Source organism: Phalangium opilio, unplaced genomic scaffold (genome assembly GCF_054372755.1).
Source record: "Phalangium opilio isolate 3A_F unplaced genomic scaffold, DU_Popi_V2 ptg000002l_1, whole genome shotgun sequence".
Taxonomy (NCBI): Eukaryota; Metazoa; Arthropoda; class Arachnida; order Opiliones; family Phalangiidae; genus Phalangium; species Phalangium opilio.
The window spans coordinates 3,374,373-3,397,668 of NW_028324144.1; the positions used below are offsets into that span (position 1 = coordinate 3,374,373).

General features: G+C 35.6%; 1 protein-coding gene across 4 annotated transcripts in view; it reads right to left on the bottom strand.

Moving 5' to 3' along the window:
- The window catches only part of LOC149718300 (ecotropic viral integration site 5 ortholog-like), a 117,388-nt gene that overhangs the window by 64,202 nt on the left and 29,890 nt on the right, over positions 1-23,296 (bottom strand). For all 4 annotated transcript variants that reach the window (XM_089840690.1, XM_089840684.1, XM_089840699.1 and 1 more), the window contains exon 2: positions 21,632-21,694. The gene's annotated coding sequence lies outside the window, so the exon portion shown is untranslated. The remainder of the gene's footprint in view (positions 1-21,631; positions 21,695-23,296) is intronic.

The following is a 23,296-nucleotide window of genomic DNA, read 5'->3' on the forward strand; positions in this document are numbered from 1 at the left end:
ACTCCAGTAAACGTGACGACAGTTGAGGTGAGTTGATCAACATTCACTCGCGAGTCTCGAATGGAACTCTATTTCCTGATGCCAATTACACTTAATTTTTCAGGAATCGTGGGGTATTGAGAGCCACGTTTCAATTTACACACCCCTGGCGGATTATTTCAAACGATCCCTTAACATCAAGTATTATTCATACTACCAAACGCATATAGATATAAAAGCAAAAAGTAGACTTCTTTGAAACTTGTTCTCGCCGTGTAATATGAGAAGCCCTCCTTTATCCCAGCCAGAATGGTGTCGACCCCTCCCCCTCTGCGTATGATTACCTTCCCAACCGTGGCACAGGGAACAAGCCGTGAATAGGCCCTTAAAAAAAGCGGTCTAAGCTAGCTCTAGTATCAAATATTAACCATCGGGGATCGCCAGCATCATGTACTACTTTCTATAAAATTATGACGTCAAGAAGCTCTTTCCTGATTGGTTAGTTCCTATAGGGGGTTGAGAGCAGGATACATGTCGTCTACAGCCAAAGGCAGGGAATTGTTAATGAAGTGTACTTCTTTTTATATCTATACACTTTTGATACTACTTTGAATTAGATTCTAGTAATTAGGTCAAACGAGAAAAAATAGTGGTAACACGCGAGTTCTTGCTAGTTCGGTCAAATGGGAGCTGCGAATATTTCAGAATTTTAATATTATTTTACTGTTTCGACTCGTTTAATGAAACTGTTGATTATTCGAAATTTTTCACAATTAAAAGAGGAACTTTATTTAATATTTAATAAATATTAGTTTCGTACAGAATTAATCTATTTAAATCGTAATCAAAACCACTATACGGCCAACAAACCACCAAATTAACGCCTTTAGTTCAAAACAAAAGTTTTTACAAACGTTCCGCTCTTCGGACAGTTGGACTTACGTTAATCAATTTAAGATGATCTTTGTTTTTAGGTCAATTTACGAAGGACATAGAGTGAGCTATTTTGATGTTTCGAAACTAACCACGGATCCTAATTTCTTAAACGTAAGTGAAAGAGAAATTAGACTAAAATTTTCAATAACTTTTATCGTTGTTTTAGAAAGCAAATGTTATCATGTTCCCAGAGCCACGCTCATTTTTCGATGGCCGAATGGAACGTTTCAGCCCGTCTCCGGTCTTCGAAACGGCCAGGACAATCACCGTGTCCGCCGCCCCGAGGAAAATCACGTCCACTTCTTTGTCCTTCTTAAATATGGACACTCCAGTATAAACTTTGCAATTACAATCAACTTAATATCCAGTTCATTGAATTACATTCTTGGTTTCAAATAGGTGCTGATTTTAATGGGGTCGGCCTTGATCATTCTGTCACTTTTGCTCGTCATTCACTCCATCGTAACGAACAAATACAAATCGGTGCCCGCCAAGAGAGTTGTCAAGAAAATGGCCCTAGAAACCCTGGGAAATGTATGGGAGAACGCGTCGCTCTTCTGCGCCGAACGTAAGCAATTATTAGTAGCAGAAGAAAATGTTAGCAGAGATGGCTGGTGCAATTAATGAGACATAATTGTGTTTTGCAGCGATTCCCTCCATTTTGCCGCACATTACTTGTCGTCTGCTCGCTGCGTCGTGGCTGATCGGAGTGACTTTCATTCTGTTCTCCTTGGGTTGTTATTTGCGGACGGAATTCACGACGGAAAGCTACAATCGCATCGACACTCTCTCGGACTTGATCAAATCGGGAATTACACCAACAATAATAAAAGAAACCGGAACTCTCGAGCATTTAAAATATTTGGTAGGTTAGGTTTTCCGTGTCCAGTCCTTAACCATTCCTCTGACGTCTTAGTTGCGATTCTGTAGGCAACCCAGGATCCAGTTGTTAAAAAATGGCTAGACGAACTCGAAAAGGAGAATATTTTCAGTAATGGTCCGGATTATCTGACACTTGATGGATACCTTCCGATCCTTTTGGGGGAAAAGGTTCTAATCGCGGAGGACATCCATCTGACTTGGCTAATGGGAGAATTCCTTAGATTTGATTCTGAGAGCCAAAGGTTGATGGCAGAAAACGGAGGCCTTTACTTTTCGCAGCACGAAATTAGCTTCGACTACTTTCAAATCATTTTCAAAACCTCTTGGTTGAGAAGCAGCCCTCAATTTCGCGAAAACCTCCAACTGATGTCGGTACTAGTAATTTCTATACAGTAAACCGATTAAAGTGCTTGACCAATGCTTTTATTACAGCATCGAACCGATTTTTGAAACTCAAGTTTTCAAGTATCTGCATTTTGAAATGCGTTACATGGTTGAACAATTCAAGTGGAAGAGACCGTTGAAAAGCACGACTGATTTGGACCTGAGTAGCGTCTGCGTTCCTTTCTACTTGCTCTTCACGCTGTTGTCAGGAACAGTGGTCGCCGTCTTCACCGAAATATTCTTCAACCACTTTGCTTAACAGCTGATAAATTATTAATTATACGTCACGACACAAAATTTAATTTGGCGATAAAAATAAAAAACAATTTCAGCTTTGATATGTAAAACACGAGTTACATCATTTTAAATCAAACCATGCTTGTAAGTGGTAACAATGTACTTATGCTATCATTATGCCAAAAAAAAAAACTAAATTAACATTAGAATTCAGCCTCGCATTAATAAAAACTGGCAAATATGCACGAGTGAAGTTTTCAGTTATTTAATTATTCGATATAAGTGTAAAGATACCAAAAGGTTAAACGAATTAAAAACCTGCCAACATCATTTTGCCTAATTAATATAGCGCCTACTAGCAGTCTGCTAAATAGGAATATTTTTTTTGAACGAGTCCTCTGGACCAGTGACCCCCTCATGTCCAAAATATTTAACTGGTAATTGGACTTGTGCCCACCCTTAGTTTTACTCTAGATTTGCAATTCCTAGACGCAGTTACTCGTGACTGCCACGTGTCACAATTCCCACGTATTCTACCTCGAACCAAATTGCGTTAAACAAACCAATCGTTAAGTTATTTCTATAATGGAAAGTAATGGTACGATCCACCTTTAGAAGGGATAAATATTCCCGATTAAAACGTGTATTTTCAATGATAAACTCAAGTCCTTCTAACCGTGTGATTGATTACATTTATTATTCAAAACACTAGAAACAATATTGAGCAGACTTCGTGGTTTTAGGCGTCGCGTGAACAACAAAGTTATCTTTTCTATACCGAGTTCCCCAATATTTCGTCATTTTTACCGTATTCCAGAAGCAGTTTAATGCTCGGGAGAGGGTGGTTAACAGTCAGTGCAGTTAACATGGTGTTAATGACTCATTAGCCAAATTAGACTTGGAAATATACCCAATTTCAACATCCCAAAGGCGAGTACAGTTGAGTTTATATTTATATGCACTTGCAATTAATCAAACCAAGAGCGTCGATGAAGTGAAACTAGCTTAAAATTCGTTCTATTTTCAAGACAAATCTTCCTTTTTGTAATTCTCCTCCCTGGATTGCAAACCGCAAAACTGACTTTAGGGTCGTAATGATTGAGCTTATTGTTTAATTAACTACCAATTTGCGAAATATCCATTGTTACCAAAGAAATGAAAGGAAAATAATTCCCGGAATAAAGGAAGAAGGGATTTGGTAAGGACTCTAAGGAGTCAGGATTGACAAAGGACAACAAAAGAATATTCTGGTTGGAAGCACCACACTTCTTAACTTATCAAATACAAACCGTAATGTTTTTTCCACGGGATGTAATGCGAGACTGTTTATAGTGGAATACAACCTTAGAAAGGGTAAATGATCCCATAGCAAACACGTTCTCGTCCATCTTAAACTTCTTCATGTTCAAACTTTTCTAATCTAAGCGAAAATACTGACCAGTTTCTTTAGGGCGCAAAAAAAAGTAAATCAAAGGACTTAATTTAACTTCTTTGTCGCGTCAAGCTTCAATATTTCTTCTAATTATTCTGTTTCGATTTCTAGAACCCTATAGCAATGTTCAATTTCATAGTTTCATGCGTGGCAGAGAGTGGTTAACAACAACAGCAGTTAAAGCTTTGTCATCCACGCACTGCCCCCAAACTCTACAGGTTACGAGTCCAGAAAGACCCGATGCCAAACTGGACCCAAAGGCGAGTACAAAAGTGTCTTATAATTCCCTTAATATATTAACGATTACAGACGAAGCTCGTTACTTTAGGATTTACTTGGATTACAAAATGGGGCAACCAGAATTTGAATTTCTGGGACATGATCAATATATTAAATACAGGTAGAATTTGTATTTTCAAATCTTAGAAAATGTTATCTTTGATTGGAACATTAATTAATTATTATAGGTACGCCCAAGAGACTCCCGTAAACGTGACGACAATTACGGTAAGTTTATCAACATTCACTCCCGAATCTCGGTTGAATTTTTTGACAATTAAACGTAATTATTTCTTGTAAGGAAACGTGGGGGATGCGGAGCAGCGTGTCATCATACAAAACTATGAAGGATTATTTAAAACGATCCCTCAACATGAAGTATTCCTCATAATACCTTGAAATAGATTCGAGTAATTGGGTCAAACGCCAAATAATTGTTTCCAAATTTTAAAAAGTGGAATTTTTGTTTGTTCTTTAAATATTCGATTCAATATTAGTCAAAAACCACTATTCGAACATCAAGCATTAAAATACTGCTAACTTATGGACATTTATAAACTTATGGTTTTAGGTTAATTTACGAAGAACATAAAGTGCCCTCCAGTGAAGTTTCAAAATTATCCACTGAGCCTGATTTTTTCAACGTAAGTGAAAGAAAAATTAGACCAAACATCTACAAATGGAATTTTTTTAATAACTTATAATCTTCTTTTAGAATGCAAATGCTATCATGATACACAGGGTACGCTCATCTTTCAATTGCAAACCTAAATATTTCAGTCCAGCTCCGGTTATGGCAACGGCCAGGACGATTATCGTGTCAGGCGCCCCGAAGAAAGTGACGTCCACTTCCTTGTCCTTCTTAAATATGGACACTCCAGTAAACTTTACAATTGCAATCAACTCAATATCCAATTCACTGAATTACGTTCTTGATTAAATTAGGTGTTGATTTTAATAGTCTCAACCTTGCTCCTTCTGTCCCTTTTTCTCGTCATTCACTCCATCGTAACCAACAAATACAAATCGTTGCCCACCAAGAAGGTTGTCAAGAAATTGGCAAAGGAAACCCTGGAAAATGTCTGGGAAAACGCGTCACTCTTATGCGCCGAACGTAAGCAATTATGTTTTAGCTAATAACTGAAAAGAATTCCCCATTATGCCAGATCTTAACGCAAGCCAGTATCGCGTGGGTAATCCATTTAGGAGAGATGACTATCATGACTGGCGCTTTATTCAGACATAATTCTGTTCCGTAGCGATTCCCTCCATTTTGACTCACATTACTTGTCGTCTGCTGGCTGCGTCGTGGCTGATCGGAGTGACTTTCATTCTGTTTTTCTTGGGTTGTTTCTTGAGGACGGAGTTCACGACGGAAAGCTACAATCGCATCGAAACTCTCTCGGACTTGATCAAATCGGGAATCCCACCAACAATGATGTTCAAAGACGGCGCAACTTTGGACTATCTGAAATATTTGGTAGATTGGTTTTTCCGTGTTGTCAAATTCTTAACCATTCCTCTGACGTCTTTGTTGCGATTCTATAGGCATCCCAGGACCCAGTAGTTAAGAAATGGCTAGACGCACTCGATGGCGAGAATATTTTCGGTAGTGTTTCGGATTTGTTCACATTTGATGGATACCTTCCGATTCTTTTTGGGGAAAAAGCTCTAATATCAGAAGACATCAGGTTGACTTGGATAATGGGAGAGTTCCTGTCATCTGATCCCGAGACTGAAAGGTTCTTGGTTGATAACGGAGGTTTTTACTTCTCGCAGCACGTAATTACATTCGACTACTTGCACTACATTTTCAACACCTCTTGGTTGAGAAGCTCACCGCAAATGCACGAAAACCTCCAACTAAGGTCAGTACTTATTTTTTACAGTAAATTGATTAAACCGCTTGACGAATACTTTTCTGACAGCCTAGAACCGATTTTTGAAACTCAAGTTTTCAAGTATCTGGATTTTGAAAAGTATTACATAATGGAACAAGTCAAGTGGAAGAGACCCTTGAAAAGCACGACTGATTTGGACCTGAGTAGCGTCAGCGTTCCGTTCTACTTGCTCTTCACGCTATTGTCAGGAACAGTTGTCACCGTCATCACCGAAATATTCTTCAATCACTTTGCTTAACAGCTGATAATATACGACCTTAGTAGCGTCGGCGTTCCTTTCTACTTCCTTCTTATGCTGTTGTCAGGAACAGTAGCCGTGGCCATCACCGAAATAATCTTCAACCGATTTGCTTAATATAGCTGATAATTTAATATGTGACGACATGAAAACGAATTTCTCGAAAATAGAAATACCTTTTCTGCTTCTAAATGTAATACTCACGTTACGTCATTTGAAATCTACCCTAACTCGTAAGGGGTCATTATGTACTTGCCTCGCAGCAAGAGGATCCCGGGTTCGATCCCGGACTGTGGCACCGGGTGAAAAATCTGGGAAGAAATCCTTCTGCGTAGAGTTTGCAAGTTCTCTCCCCGCTTGTTAGAGGAGTTTTCCTCCGCGGTCTAACCCGGTTTCTCCTTTCCATCAAAACTTGCAGAGGTTAACGGCAATAGTTAGTATAGGGCGCTGTCGGTTAGCTGTGGCATAGGGGCTAGCCACCACCCCTCTATGCATTGTAAAGGCGTTAGATAAGTGGCAATAAGTCGCAAGATGACTTGGTCCAATTAGCTAGCTGAACTTATAATATTATTGCGACTAAAAATATGCACTCGTGTGTGAAATTAAATAGCAATCGAATCCAAAATAACTTTTTCTTATCACCCTGGAACCCTGGATCTATTTAATGGACAAGGCGTACAGTTTTCACATCCGCACCGGGTCTAATAGATCTAGGGTCTTAACTTCCCCTTGGACTGGAAACCACAAACTGACTGTAGGGTTGTAACGATTAGGCTTATTGTTTAATTAACTCGCAATTTGCTAAATATTCATTGTTACGAAAGAATGAAAGGAAAATAATTCCCGGAATAATGGTAGGGGGAGTGTGGTTAAACATCGAAGATTGACAAGAAATTTCTGGGCGAACATACTATGCGGGTCACCAAAACCAATCTTCCGCCATAAACATGCAGTTGAGCCTGAGGAAAGTTGGTGAGGAGTCAGGATTGACAAACGACAAAAAAGAATCTTCTGGGTGAAAGCGCACCACACGACTTGGCCTACCTAATACAATTTCCCGCCCAAAATCATAGGTTTTAGAAAACAGATGGTGAAACAATCGTACATTATTAACACCACCTACTTAATTTTTGAATGAAGGGTTCAATTTAGAAATAGGCTCGAAAACGTCAACATAACCGACCAACCGTAATGTCCTTTCCACGGTATGTAACGCGAGCCTGTTTAAAGTGGAATCCAATCTTAGAAAGGGTCAATATTACCATAGAAAACATTTTCTCGTCCATGTTAAAGTTTCCCACATCGAACTTTTCTGATCTTGGTTTTATTTAACTACGATAGTATTGACCAGATTCTCTGGAGCGCAAACAAGTAATCTTAGAACTTGATTTAACTATAATATCAAGCTTCAATTATTCGGTTATGTTTTCAATTACCATAGCAACAGTTTCATAAGCGGCAGTGAGTGGTTAACATCAACAGCAGAAGCTATAAAGTGTTGTTATCGACGCGTTAAACAAACTCTTCCTGGTACGAGCCCAGAAATACATAAAGATGCCAAAACGGTAATCAAAGGCAAGTACAAAAGTTTCATATAATTCTGTTAAATTATTAACAATTATAGACAGAGCTTTTTACTTAGGTTTCATGCTAAGATTTAGTTGAATTCCAAAATGGTGCTGAACCTAATGGAATTTCTGGGAAATGATCGATATTTCAAATACAGGTAGAAGTTGAATCTTAACTGTTATCGTCGATTTGAACATTCATCATATATTATAGATACGTCCAAGAGACTCCAATAAACGTTACGACATTTACGGTGAGTTTATAAACATTCGATCGCGAGTCTCAGAAGGAATGCTTTCTCCTGACGGAAATTGAACTTAATTAGTTTTTTTTTTTCAGGGAGCGTGGGATAAGGAGAAAATAGTGTCACTTTTCAACACCATGGCGGATTATTTAAAACGATCCATCAACATAAAGTATTTTTCATATTACTTAGAATTAGATTCGAGTAATTGGGTCAAACGATAAAGAATCGAAATTATAAACAGTTATAAACTTGTGTTATTAAAATATGGTAATTTAAAGGGATCCATGGTTTCAGGTCAATTTACGAAGGACATAAAGTGAGCTATTTTAACGGATCCAAACTATCCACTTCGCCTGATTTTTTCGACGTAAGTGAATTAGACCAATACTTAAGTCTACGGATGTAAAAAATTTGTAATAATTTTCAATCTTCTTTTAGAATGGAAATATTATCATGTTACTAGAGCCACGCTCATTTTTCGATGGCCGAATGGAACGTTTCAGCCCGTCTCCAATTTTTGAAACGGCCAGGAGAATCATCGTGTCCGCCGCCCCGAAGAAAATCACGTCCACTTCTTTGTCCTTCTTAAATATGGACACTCCAGTAAACTTTACAGTTACAATCAACTCAATATCCAGTTCATTGAATTACATTCTTGATTAAATTAGGTGGTGATTTTAATAGTCTCAACCCTGGTCCTTCTGTCACTTTTGCTCGTCATTCACTCCATCGTAACCAACAAATACAAATCGTTGCCCACCAAGAAAGTGGTCAAGAAAATGGCCCGAGAAACCCTGGAGAACGTATGGGAAAACGCGTCTCTCCTGTGCGCCGAGCGTAAGCAATTAATTATTAGCCGAGATTGTGATTCCATAACAACAGATGGATGGCGTTTTAGTGAGACAGAATTATGTTCCCTATTTAGCGATTCCCTCCATTTTGCCGCACATTACTTGTCGTCTGCTCGCTTCGTCGTGGCTGATCGGAGTGACTTTCATTCTCTTATTCTTGGGTTGTTTCTTGTGCACGGAGTTCACAACGGAAAGCTACAATTACATCGACAGCCTTTCGGACTTGATCAAATCAGGAATTCCACCTGCAATGTTCGAAGCTACTGGAACTCTCGCCTATCTGAAATATTTGGTAAATAGGCGTTGCCGTGTTAAGTCCTCCACTCTTTTGATGTCATTGCTGCGTATCTATAGGCTACACAGGATAAGGCTGTTAAAGAATGGCTAGACGAACTGGATCATGAGAAACTGTTTAGTACTATGACGGATTATACGAAGCTTGATGGATACATTCCAATTATTTCTGGGGAAAAATCTCTAATCGCGCTGGAGTCCTATCTGAGTTGGATAATGGGAGAATTCCTTAGATCTGATTCTCAGAGCAAAATGTTCTTGGCCGAAAACGGAGGTCTTTACTTTTCGCAGCACGACGTTGGCTTCGACTACATACACATCATTTTCAACACCTCTTGGTTGAGAAGCAGTCCTCAATTGCGCGAAAACCTGCAACTAAGGTCGGTACGAATTTTTTCTATTGTAAACCAATTTAAGCGCTTGACCAACGTTTTTATTACAGCCTGGTACCACTTTTTGAAACGAAAGTTTTCAAGTATCTGTATTTTGAAAACGATTACTTAGTTGAACAAATCAAGTGGAAGAGACCGATGAAAAGCGTGACTGATTTGGACCTGAGTAGCGTCAGCGTTCCTTTCTACTTCCTTTTCACGCTGTTGTCAGGAACAGTAGGCGTGGTCATCACCGAAATGATCTTCAACCGATTTGCTTAAAACGCTGAAAATTTAATGTGACGACACAAAATCGAATTTCTTTAAAACACAAAAATATTTTCTGCTTCGAAATTTATCTATGTAGTATGTTATCTATGAAATCTAACTTAACTCATTTGAATTTTAAAAACATTCGGAACTTGTATTTTCTGTGTGTTTCACTATAAAGCTTCATCCTATAATTATTAGAAGAATTCTCAATCGATAAAAATATCACTTGATTTTCCATTTCACTCTCCCTTTAAAACCTTTAACCAAATCGCACCGATGCTCATTTCATTATAAAAACAGAAAACAGACCGCAGGGGTTGCTAGCTCATTAGAGAAAAAAGCGGGGTCATTTAAGCATAAAATAACATCAGTAAATGTATTTTTTTTTTGTGCTTTTCTCGCATTCTTTTTATTATAGGTTTTAGAACGATTAGATCTTAAGTGTAATAATCATTTCCCGTCCATGACGAAAAGGTCTAAATTAGGCCAATTTTTCCCCTGAGAGAATTCAAAATTGTATAGGCAAAACACAATAATTAAGTGAAAGTAGAAATATTTTGAGAATAATAAAATCGAGTTACCAATGTTCTGTCGGGTTTTAACCAAATAGTAACTGCGATTTACGAAATTGCGAATTATTTTCCATATTTTCATTCATTGTCACTTTATTTTAATATGATATTTCTAATTTTGTTTAAAGATATTTTATTTATTTTTATAAAGTTGTTTAATAAGTTGTATTGCTTCCCATAATTCTAAATTTATTAAGAAATAAAAATTGAATTGCACTCACAAATGACTGGCAACACTTGTCTACACACTACCATAATAAATATTTATATGACCCATGACCCCGCACGCTTAAGAAATGTCAAAAGGTGAACAGTAAAGAGTTAAGCCTATTTATTTAAAACCATGTTTTTTTATAATCGATGTACCTAAAACGTTTTGTTCCAGTAATCTAGTTTAAGAAGCTCAGAAAAAACAGAGCTTTATCGATTCATTTATATTCTAATCAAGTGGACACACAGTTGTTATATATACATATAGTATTTACAAGGACTTCTTAACGGGGTCAAACATTGGGGAGAAAGTGGAACGCAAGACGCCGGGTCGCGGATCGACATTACTTTGACCCCGTTTCGCTAATACATATCGACCGTTAAAGATTACACTGTGCGATAGCATAACGTCTTTACCCCAAAAATAGAATCTTATTTGAGTTAAATTTGTCGAAACAACAACTTTTCTCAAAAACTAAAGGATTCCCCTAGCAGTGTATTAAACGTGTTTAATTCGTGATTAAAAATTATATTAATTCCATGCAAATTTAAATATAGTTTCAAATTAAGACGTACCACCGAGAAAGAAAACTTTGCAATTCTAATTCAATGTTTATAATAGATTGTTAAAGCCTGTATATTTTTACGTAAACGTATTCTTCATTACGTTTTATACTTCATCATACTGACATTGAAAACATTTCCATATGCCGCATACAACGTTTTATTTCAAAGTCAAACATGTACGTTAACTACACGTGAATGAGTCATTTGTTATTGCAATGGCTTGGAACGATAAACACGTTTTCAATACCGATATAATTGCTCCATTAAAACCATTAACAACAGCAAAAACATGCAAACAACTAAACAAACAAAATTCAGCTAAAAATTCCATGAATTTCAAAAGATAAGTTATAAGTCTTTACTGTATTTCTTACCTAAAGACATATAACTTTTTCAAAACCGATTTTTTTGCAGGTTTTTTTCCCATATATGGAGTAATAACAACGGGTGCTGTTCTTTATAGCAACCACTTCAGAGCAAACTTACAAACCACACAAATTTCCCTGATTTCAATGAATTTTACTAAAAAAATCTAAATTTCCCAAAGTTTTCGTCAACTATTTCTATCCCCAAGTTTCCCAGGTGTTCTCTGTATTCCAGGTTTGGATGAACACTGCTTAAAATCCGGGTCACACGACGAAAACCTGAACCAGCTTTGGCCCTAATCTAACCCTAACACTAAACAAATCTAACCTTAATTAAAACTTACCTAAAAAACTAAATTAAAATAAAAACAAACAGAACGAAATAAAATCCAAAAACCAACCAATAAATAAATGAAATTACCTTTGCTTGACACCCATACTTCACTAAGTTCAAAGTTCAAACTACCCTAACTCTAACAAAACCCTAATCAAATCAAACCTTAATTAAACTCATCTAAAAATTTAAATTAAATTAACAAACAAACGAAACCAAATAAAATCCAAAAACAAATAAATGAAATTACCTTTGTTTGACACCCATACTTCACAAAGTTCAAAGTTCAAACTACCCTAACTCTAACAAAACCCTAATCAAATCAAACCTTAATTAAACTCATCTAAAAATTTAAATTAAATTAACAAACAAACGAAACCAAATAAAATCCAAAAACAAATAAATGAAATTACCTTTGTTTGACACCCATACTTCACAAAGTTCAAAGTTTAAACTCCTTTAAAAAGTCCAGAATATCAAATAAATCGTAAAACAACACCGGAGAAACAAAATAAACCCGGCGCGATCTACGTCGGGAGACAGTTCAACGCAAAATCTTGAAACAATGAATCTATGAAAACAACACTAATCACTGTATTTCCCTCAAGAACAGCAGAGCGACGGTCGTTCATTGGCCAAGCACCGAAGCGTTACGAACAAAAAAAAACCCAACAACGAATGATGACCGCCGTCAGTTCGACACCGACCGTACTGATCAAAATCAACTATGACAATACCGTTGATAGGAGTCGAGATACAACACCCGTTCCGTAAACCACGTGGTAACGCACCTCGCGCCTGACTAACTTTGCTTGTACCGTCGTGCACCTTATGGTATTAAATATATATCTAATTATATCGACCAATGAGGGAAGAGAAACGTTTTAGTCAACACTGGTTAAATAACACACCTGTTTGTTATGAAGGTTTGATGTTAAATGCTATGAGAGAGAGGGAGTCTTGACTATTGTTAAGCTTTGAGTTTATCTTTCGGGGAATTATATCTAGGTTATCGATTGTTTTTTAAAAAAGTACTTATTAGAGAGGCCAGTCACTACTCTGAACCTTTGACTGTACTTTATAAGGTTGCCACAAATTTCCCATATTTCCTGACTATTTCCCATGGTTTTCCCTGGCCTTTCAAGGTTACCAAAAGCTTGTTACCAATGTTAACTGTATATGTATTTGTTAAGAACATTATTGTTTATAAACAAGTCAACTCTTAACTATGTTTTAAAACATGTTTATTGTAATGTACAACGCTGAAGGAAAGGAACACCTTGCAACCAGGCTAAATTGGTTCTTCTTGACCCGTGGCATCCCTGTAAAGGATTACTTGTAGTCTTTAAAGGCTCTACTCTTAACCGCGCTAAAATAATGGCCCATAACCTTAACCTATAATCGGTGTACATACCAAGAACATGTGATTAGCTCCTCGATACTATTTCACAAACAAGACATTAGAACCAGAAAAGAATCAGGCAATCAGGCCAAACTGCGCTTACGTTGATATTGATTAAGGCAAAGATTGCCTTTGGTTTCATTGGCTTCATACGGTCAGACTGGGACAATCAAATTAACGAAAGTGGAACATCGTTAACCCTAACTAAAACCATTTTTTGGTTTTCCCACGTCATGTTTGTTTAGAACCTACGTAACGAATCAGGTCTGAAAACATCGTAAAATAAGTCCAGAACGTTCACAACTGAATAAACAAACAGAATAAGGTTGAAAGATACTGGGAAATAATCGGTTTTTGATAATCTTAATCCCAAGGACATTAAAAATAAATTATTTTGTAAACAATATTCTATAATACAACAGTAGTTTGTAGCACACCTGCTAAGAACCTAAACTGAAGTTCAGCTCACAACGTAGTCAACATATTTCGCAAGAAAATTCAATTATTTTTTTATCAAATACATAGTTTTCAGACTAAAAGGAATGATATAACATTTACAACAGGAGGCCTGGCTACCTGGCGGACAAAGTAGCCTTGACTCCAGGTGTAGATGGTATCAATCCTCCTTCTCTGAAAACTAGGAATTTTGAAATTGGGTTTTGTTTTGGTCAATTATTTACGTTACAAAAAAAACAACGCAAATCGAACAAATTTAAATGTTTGTTTACATTTAGAAATCATTACTTAGACCGAGATGCGTGCGAAAAATGTGTCAACGATATAGACGGGTGCCCTTTGACCTCAAATATCTCAGGCCACAGATAAACATTTTTGGCTACTGAGCTTCACCACAACACCAGGGTGGAAAATAGGTATTTTTTTTAAACTGGACCTTATGCCAGTGATCCCCTTGGCTTGGAATAAATGAACTGGTCCGTGACCACTGACCAGGACACGAGGTCTGCTAAGCTAAAGAAGAAGCAACTGGGCTTCACCACAACACAGACATGTCCTTAATCAACTTAACATAATTAAATCAGGTATCGCTGAAAACAACGAAATCGTTTTATGTTTAAAGGAAAGTACAACAACATCTTTCAAGAAAAGTGAAAGTTCGACAAACTTAACGGACAGATAAATATTTCTGCAATGAAGTAATAGCATCAATCCATCTTTGTCTATATTAGGTTCTACTAGAAGATAACATAAGGTGTCATTTCTCCATCGCAACTCATCCGTGAATTCCCTTATTTTTCCGGCGGATAAATTTTGCTCGAATTTACGTCAACATTCAAAAATCTATCGAAACCAATCTTCGTTAAAAACTTGTGGAAGCGTGCAAGCAAAATTCATTCCAGCGATTCCAACCAACGGAAATCTAGTTCAAAGTAACCTTACACTAAGAGCAAAGGCTTACGCTGCCTTAATAAATCCCATTTACGAGTCTAAGGTAACGATGTATTAAAATGATCCTAAATTTACAGTACCGGTAGATCCCGGCCTTTGCGTGTATTAAGGGTATGCAAAAATAAAACGGAGTGTCAGAGGTATGTAATAAAAAAGGAACGGGTAAATTTTCGAGCATTGACGATACGGTTGGTTTCGCGTTAGATCGGTTGAATGAATTCGCACTAAAATAAAGATTTATGGATTTAGCGATTTTTACAAAGTGCAGAAGTTGATTACTTTGAAGTAATCGCTATTTTAAAGCCTTTTGCGAAAAGTAATCGCTATTTTAAAGCCTTTTGCGAAAAGTAATCGCTATTTTAAAGCCTTTTGCGAAAAGTAATCGCTATTTTAAAGCCTTTTGCGAAAAGTAATCGCTATTTTAAAGCCTTTTGCGAAAAGTAATCGCTATTTTAAAGCCTTTTGCGAAAAGTAATCGCTATTTTAAAGCCTTTTGCGAAAAGTAATCGCTATTTTAAAGCCTTTTGCGAAAAGTAATCGCTATTTTAAAGCCTTTTGCGAAAAGTAATCGCTATTTTAAAGCCTTTTGCGAAAAGTAATCGCTATTTTAAAGCCTTTTGCGAAAAGTAATCGCTATTTTAAAGCCTTTTGCGAAAAGTAATCGCTATTTTAAAGCCTTTTGCGAAAAGTAATCGCTATTTTAAAGCCTTTTGCGAAAAGTAATCGCTATTTTAAAGCCTTTTGCGAAAAGTAATCGCTATTTTAAAGCCTTTTGCGAAAAGTAATCGCTATTTTAAAGCCTTTTGCGAAAAGTAATCGCTATTTTAAAGCCTTTTACGAAAAGTAATCGCTATTTTAAAGCCTTTTACGAAAAGTAATCGCTATTTTAAAAGCTATTACACGTAATTACTAATATAAAGGCTTCATAACAAGTAATAACCAATTGCCATTCATCTCGAGTAAAATTATTAAAATATACATTTAATTATTAAAGCTTCGTGTTAATTCACTTCCAATTTTCACGATCATTATTAGAATGATTTTGTATTTAAAAATAACGTTAATGTAACAAATTCGTCATTTGAATTGCGTAGACGCCAGGAAATATTAAAATTTACGCCATTACTGTAGTTCCTGTATAGAAACGCGCCAATATTTATTTATATTTCATTGTAATCATTGCGTTAACACTGATTGCGTGATTCTAACAGGTCAAAATATTGTAAATGAAACAAATTGATGATAAAAATCAAACTGATTGGAAATATCTCGCAGCAGGTTTCAAAATATTTATACTTAATTATTTCCCAAACTAATGGAGAGGTTTATGAACTTAAAGGAAGTAAAAGTAGTTTGCTAATACAAGCAACATTTGGCTAGTAACTTAATTGTTACCGATTTCCGCTAAGTTTAAATATTTGAACAAATCAAGGATGTGAGAATATGCTAGGTATTTCTCTTCTAGTTTGACTAGAGGACCAGCAAAGAATAAATCATTTTTTGGGGATCAAATTAGTTATTACAAGGGATAGAGAGGTAGGAATGGAGAACGGTTAGTATTTACTTCAGTCCGACTCATAGACCACCCAGTATAGAGCCCCTCCCTCCAACACGTAATAACGAAAAGTCTAAATTATCTTATTGGCTCACGTTGCTGACGTAAAGAATGAAACGAAATTAATTCCTAAATAATGGTATATAGAGTGAGATTGGTGAACAGTCGAGATTGACAAAAAAGCAACAAGGAATCTCTAGGAGAACATACAATGCGGGTTACCAAATACAATCTTCCGTTTTCTAAATAGATAGTGCAACAAAACATCGAAGTTGTATCGCACTTTATTAACACCACTTTCTTTCTTGTTGAAAAGGAGGTCTAAAAAAGTCAATGAAAAGGTGGAGACTGCAAAGCGTTTTATGAAAATAATTAGGTCAAAGTAGCCTATATTTGTTCAAATGCCGCACCACCGTCATGTCTTTATCTTTCTTTACGAAACTGGTTATAGGAGAATACAATCTTAGAAAGGGTAAAATTCCTGCATAAAACTGATTCTAGTACACGGTAAAAGTTTTCATTTCCAATTCTTCAAATGTGAGTTCTATTTATTACAAAAGTTTTGTTTAGGTTGTACGGGGAGTTAGCAAAATATGTTAATAAAATTGAAATAAATGATTCATCAATTTCATTTCAGTTACCATGGCAACTGAATCATTAGCGTGAGTCTGTGGTTAGCAACAAGAATAGTTAAAATGTTATTATTGACTCATTACCCGAACTTCGGACGGCTCGAGACTTGAAATAGACGAGGCCAAAACGGTACTCAAAGGAGAGTACTTAATTTTCTTAATATTCTATTACATTAAGATGGCACAAAGGTATTGACACTTGATATTTTAAAGGATTAATGTACATTTTTTCCTCGCCTTTCGGATTGCACAAGCTACGGTTTAAGCGGATCCCAAAATGGCGCTGAACGAAATGGAATTTCTGGGAAATAATCGATATTTTAAATACAGGTAGAACTTGTATTTTCAAATCTTAATTGTTATCGTCGATTTGAACATTAATAAATTATTTATAGGTACGCCCAAGAGACTCCCGTAAACGTGACGACAATTAAGGTAAGTTCATCAACATTCGCTGGCTAGTCTCGGATGGATTTTTTTCTTCAATAAAATTTAAATATATCTTGTCAGGAAGTGTGGAAGGTTGAGAGCCACGCGTCACTTTTCAAATTCATGGAGGATTATTTCAAACGATCTCTGAACATGAAGTATTTTTCATATTACTTTAATTAGATTCGAGTAATTGGGTCAAACGCATAACAATTGTTTCTGACGATTATTCGAAATTTTTGTAGGTGTAATTTTGGTTTATTCTTTAAATTAAATAATCAAACCGGGTTTCGTATTACCTAATTCAATATTAGTCAAAAACCACTATTCGAACAATAATCAACAAAATACAGACTGCTTATTTATTAACTTATGGTTTTAGGTTAATTTACGAAGGACATAAAGTGGGTTATAAAGGCATTTCAAAACTATCAATTGCACCTGAGTTTTTCAACGTAAGTGAAAGAAAAATTAGACCAAACGTCTACAGATGCAAAAAATTTAAATAACTTTTATTCTTCTTTTAGAATGCAAATGTTATCACGATACCTAGGGTACGCTCATCTTTCCATGGGAAACAGGAATATTTCAGCCCAGCTCCGGTCTTCGCAACGGCCAGGTTGATTATCGTGTCCGCCGCCCCGAAGAAAGTCACGTCAACTTCCTTGTCCTTCTTAAATATGGACACTCCAGTAAACTTTACAATTGCAATCAACTCAATATCCAATTCACTGAATTACATTCTTGATTAAATTAGGTGTTGATTTTAATAGTCTCAACCTTGGTTCTTCTGTCACTTTTGCTAGTCATTCACTCCACCGTAACCAACAAATACAAATCAGTGCCCACCAAGAGAGTTGTCAAGAAAATGGCCCGAGAAACCCTAGAAAATGCCTGGGAGAACGCGTCGCTCTTCTGCGCCGAACGTAAGCGATTGTTAACAGCAGAAGAAAATGTTAGCAGAGATGGCTGGCGCAATTAATGAGACATAATTGTGTTTTGCAGCGATTCCCTCCATTTTGCCGCACATTACTTGTCGTCTGCTCGCTGCGTCGTGGCTGATTGGAGTGACTTTCATTTTGTTTTTCTTGGGATGTTTCTTGAGGACGGAGTTCACGACGGAAAGCTACAATTACATCGACACCCTCTCGGACTTGATCAAATCGGGAATTACACCAATCATGTTCAAAGCCTATATGAAATATTTGGTAAACAGTTGATCAAAACCGTAGTGACAAATCTTCCATTCCTCTGACGTCTTTGTTGCGATTCTATAGGCAACCGAGGACCCAGTAGTTAAAAAATGGCTAGTCTCGCAAGATCAGGAGGATATTTTCTTAAGTGCTCCGGATTTGTACACACTTGATGGATACCTTCCGATTCTTTGGGGGGAAAAAGCTCTAATCTCAGAGGACACCAAGTTGACTTGGATGATGGGAGAGTTCCTGACAAATGATCCCGAGAGTAAAATGTTCTTGGTAGAAAACGGAGGTCTTTACTTTTCGCAGCACGAAATTACATTCGACTACTTACACTACATTTTCAACACCTCTTGGTTGAGAAGCTCACCGCAAATCCACGAAAACCTCCAACTAAGGTCGGTACTAATTTTTTAGAGTAAATTGATTAAAGCGCTTGACGAATACTTTTATGACAGTCTGGTACCGATTTTTGAAACTCAAGTTTTCAAGTATCTGCATTTTGAAAAGTATTACATAATGGAACAAGTCAAGTGGAAGAAACCGTCGAAAAGCACGAGTGATTTGGACCTGAGTAGCGTCAGCGTTCCTTTCTACTTGCTCTTCTTGCTGCTGACAGCAACAGTACCCGTCGTCATCACTGAAATAATCTTCAATAACTTTGCTTAACAGCTGATAAATTATTAATTATACGTCACGACACAAAATTGAATTTGGCGATAAAATCAAAAACAATTTCCGCTTTAAACACGAGTTACATCATTTTAAATCAAACCAAGCTACTAAGTGGTAAAAATGTACCTACGCTATCATTATGATAAAAAAATAGCGCTCAATTATGAACTAAATTGACATTAGAATTCAGCCTCGCATGAATAAAAACTGACAAATATATATGAGTGAAGTTTTCAGTTATTTAATTAACCGATGGAGAAGGGTTAATTAGTATTTACTTCAGTCGTACTCATAATCATAGCCCAGTATAGAGCCCCTCCCTCCAAGACGTAACGAAAAGTTCAAATAATCTTATTGGCTCACTTAAACTACGATTTGATGACGTTGCTGATGGGGACGGCGAAAAATACGCAATTCCATTTTACCTCTGACGCTATGACCCGTCCGCCTCTTCTTTCATACCCACCCATCCGTCTGGTGGAAGGGGGTCCGGGACCTTGACGCGCGCCCAGATTACTCTGTTCTCCATAATTTACTTGCCCTTTAAATACGGTAATCTAGCCCCCATTATACTATCATTATTTATTTACTAAATTCTTTACGGACATCATCAACACTTTGAAATCCTCAAAACAAGAGGTCATCTTGCGACGAACAATACTATCATTTGTTCTCTACTGAATAAAGGTAAGATCTACGGCCAACTATGCAACTATCACGATTGACCCAGTTAAACGATACGGACTACGAACTAAGCCTAACCTAACCACATCCCCCTCAAAGATTGAAGCGAGAAACCAAAAACCACACACATAAAAGACAAGCTTCGCTAACCCTAGATACATAAGGACTGTTCCAAATACAGGGTGTTCTATAAAAGGGTAATTATAGGACCTAAGTACATACAGTGGGATGGTTCTCGTGGTTTCCCATTAATTTATGAATGCAGACTTACAAGTAACACCCTGTATATTTTTTTTTATTTCTTTTAACAATAATAAAAAAAATAAAACCGGATTTTTTTTATAAGAAATTTAAATATTAAGGTTAAGTCGGGTGCGGTTTTTAATTTTTTTAAAAAAACCATTTTCACGGTAATTTGATTCTGAATCAAATTGAAAACATTAAAAACACCTTACAACCCCCCATCATTGGCGTTTCTTACCACCTTTACCTGTACCACTAGAAACCTAGTGACCATGGACCAGAAAATTATGACTCAATAACAATGTACTTTTGGGTTGGATAGGATGATTTTCCGTGCGTTGTTTTATGGTTTTGCACATTTGTTAGTATGAAGGTGTCAAAATCAGAATCACGTGGATTTTTGAGAAAAACCTCGTGAAAAGGTATTAGTATCGAAATTCGAGAGACATCTCGTGGAAATATGTCAAAACCTGAGTTCACAAGCATTTTTTTAAGAGAAATCTTGTGAAAAAAATGTCAAAAACACAAGATCACGTGTATTTTTAAGAGAAATCTCGTGAAAAGAATGTCAAAAACCTAAGATCACGTGTATTTTTAAGAGAAATCTCGTGAAAAGAATGTCAAAAACCTAAGATCACGTGTATTATTAAGAAAAATCTCGTGAAAAAAATGTCAAAAACCTAAGATCACGTGTATTATTAAGAGAAATCTCGTGAAAAAATGTCAAAAACCTAAGATCACGTGTATTATTAAGAGAAATCTCGTGAAAAAATGTCAAAAACCTAAGATCACGTGTATTATTAAGAGAAATCTCGTGAAAAAATGTCAAAAACCTAAGATCACGTGTATTATTAAGAGAAATCTCGTGAAAAAATGTCAAAAACCTAAGATCACGTGTATTATTAAGAGAAATCTCGTGAAAAAAATGTCAAAAACCTAAGATCACATTTTCTCAAGTAAGCCAACAATTGAAAAATAATAAAAATTGTACCCCAATATAAATTTTAATAAAATTAAAAATTGTACCCCAATATAAATTTTAATAAAATTAAAAATTGTACCCCAATATAAATTTTAATAAAATTAAAAATTGTAACCTGATATAAATTTTAATAAAGTTAAAACTTGTGCACTAATATAAATTTCAAAAATATAAAATATTTTACCCCAATAAAACTTTAAAAAATATAAAATATTTTACCCCAATAAAACTTTAAAAAATATAAAATATTTTACCCCAATAAAACTTTTAAAAATATGAAATATTTTACCCCAATAAAACTTTTAAAAATATAAAATATTTTACCCCAATAAAACTTTTAAAAATATAAAATATTTTACCCCAATAAAACTTTTAAAAATATAAAATATTTTACCCCAATAAAACTTTTAAAAATATAAAATATTTTACCCCAATAAAACTTTTAAAAATATTAAATATTGCCCCCTAACGTTTAAAAAAATAATAAAATAAAAGTACTCACTTTAATAGCAGAGGCGTGTGATGATTCTTGGTGCGTTTTTAATCCCATAGCAATAAAGAAATTCTGAGAAAACAGAAAAGAAAAAAAAAACGTATTTTAGATTTTTATGGAACAATACCGTTTACATTTACCCTACATCAGATTTCTCTTATCATTATCGTTCGTTCGATTACATAGCAGCAGCGCTTAATCGATTATATCCTAATTCAGTGTATTAAGATAAGGAAATTGATACGTTTCATTCTGTAATGGTGTAATATCTAAAACAATGAAAAAGTCTCCCTACTTATTGATAATTTCGTAACGCCTTTATCTTATCTTTTGAAAAAAAATAACCTTTACAAAGATTTGTTTATCAGTTAAAGAGACAAAATATTTGTTAATGTCGCAAAATATATATCGTTATCGTTTAATTAATCTAAGTACACTCAAAATATTTATTATAATATAATAATATAGTATAATAATAAAAGGGGTGGTGTTAAAAACAGTGATTATTAACGGCCTTGTTAGTGTCAAAATATGTGACATTATCAATATGTGACTAACGTTTATCAATTAGTTTAAAATAAATTATAACTGATTCTAATTAATTATTTATTTAATTATTTTACGAATTAGAGGGAGTTTCCAATTAATTACTTGCGGAATGGTCTATGACGGTAGAGAAAACTAACGTTTATCAATTAGTTTAAAATAAATCATAACTGATTCTAATTAATTAGTCAATTAATTATTTATTAAATTATTTTACGAATTAGAGGGAGTTTCCAATTAATTACTTGCGGAATGCTCTATGACGGTAGAGAAAACTAACGTTTATCAATTACTTTAAAATAAATCATAACTGATTCTAATTAATTAGTCAATAAATTATTTATTTAATTATTTTACGAATTAGAGGGGGTTTCCAATTAATTACTTGCGGAATGCTCTATGACGGTAGAGAAATTGATGAGGTTCAAGTTCATGTAAATTAAAACTAGAATTAGTTTAAATCAAAAAACCCAACCACCCTAAGCCTAAATCAAAAAACCCAACCACCCTAAGCCTAAATCAAAAAACCCAACCACCCTAAGCCTAAATCAAAAAACCCAACCACCCTAAGCCTAAATCAAAAAACCCAACCACCCTAAGCCTAAATCAAAAAACCCAACCACCCTAAGCCTAAATCAAAAAACCCAACCACCCTAAGCCTAAATCAAAAAACCCAACCACCCTAAGCCTAAATCAAAAAACCCAACCACCCTAAGCCTAAATCAAAAAACCCAACCACCCTAAGCCTAAATCAAAAACGAACCCTAAGCCTAAATCTAAATTACAAGTACTTCGTGGGCGACAAATGTCTATTTTTAAGATCGAAATGGTCTAGTAGACCTACATTACGGTACACGTTCAAAAAAATGAGGTTTTTGACCTAAAATTTCAATAATAATTCGATTAAAGTCCCTTGGTAATTCTTTCCTTTGCCGTATATCATTAAATATTCGGCCAAAGAAAAAACCAAAGAAAGTAAGAAAGATGAAGCCATGATACCTTTACAAGAAATAGTGGGAAAATGCGTTTACTGATTCATTACTTTACCATGGAATAAGGTAAAATGTTACCGCTAAGGTCAAAGATTACGCCGAAAGGCAACAAACTATGTAATGCTAGAGCGCGTCT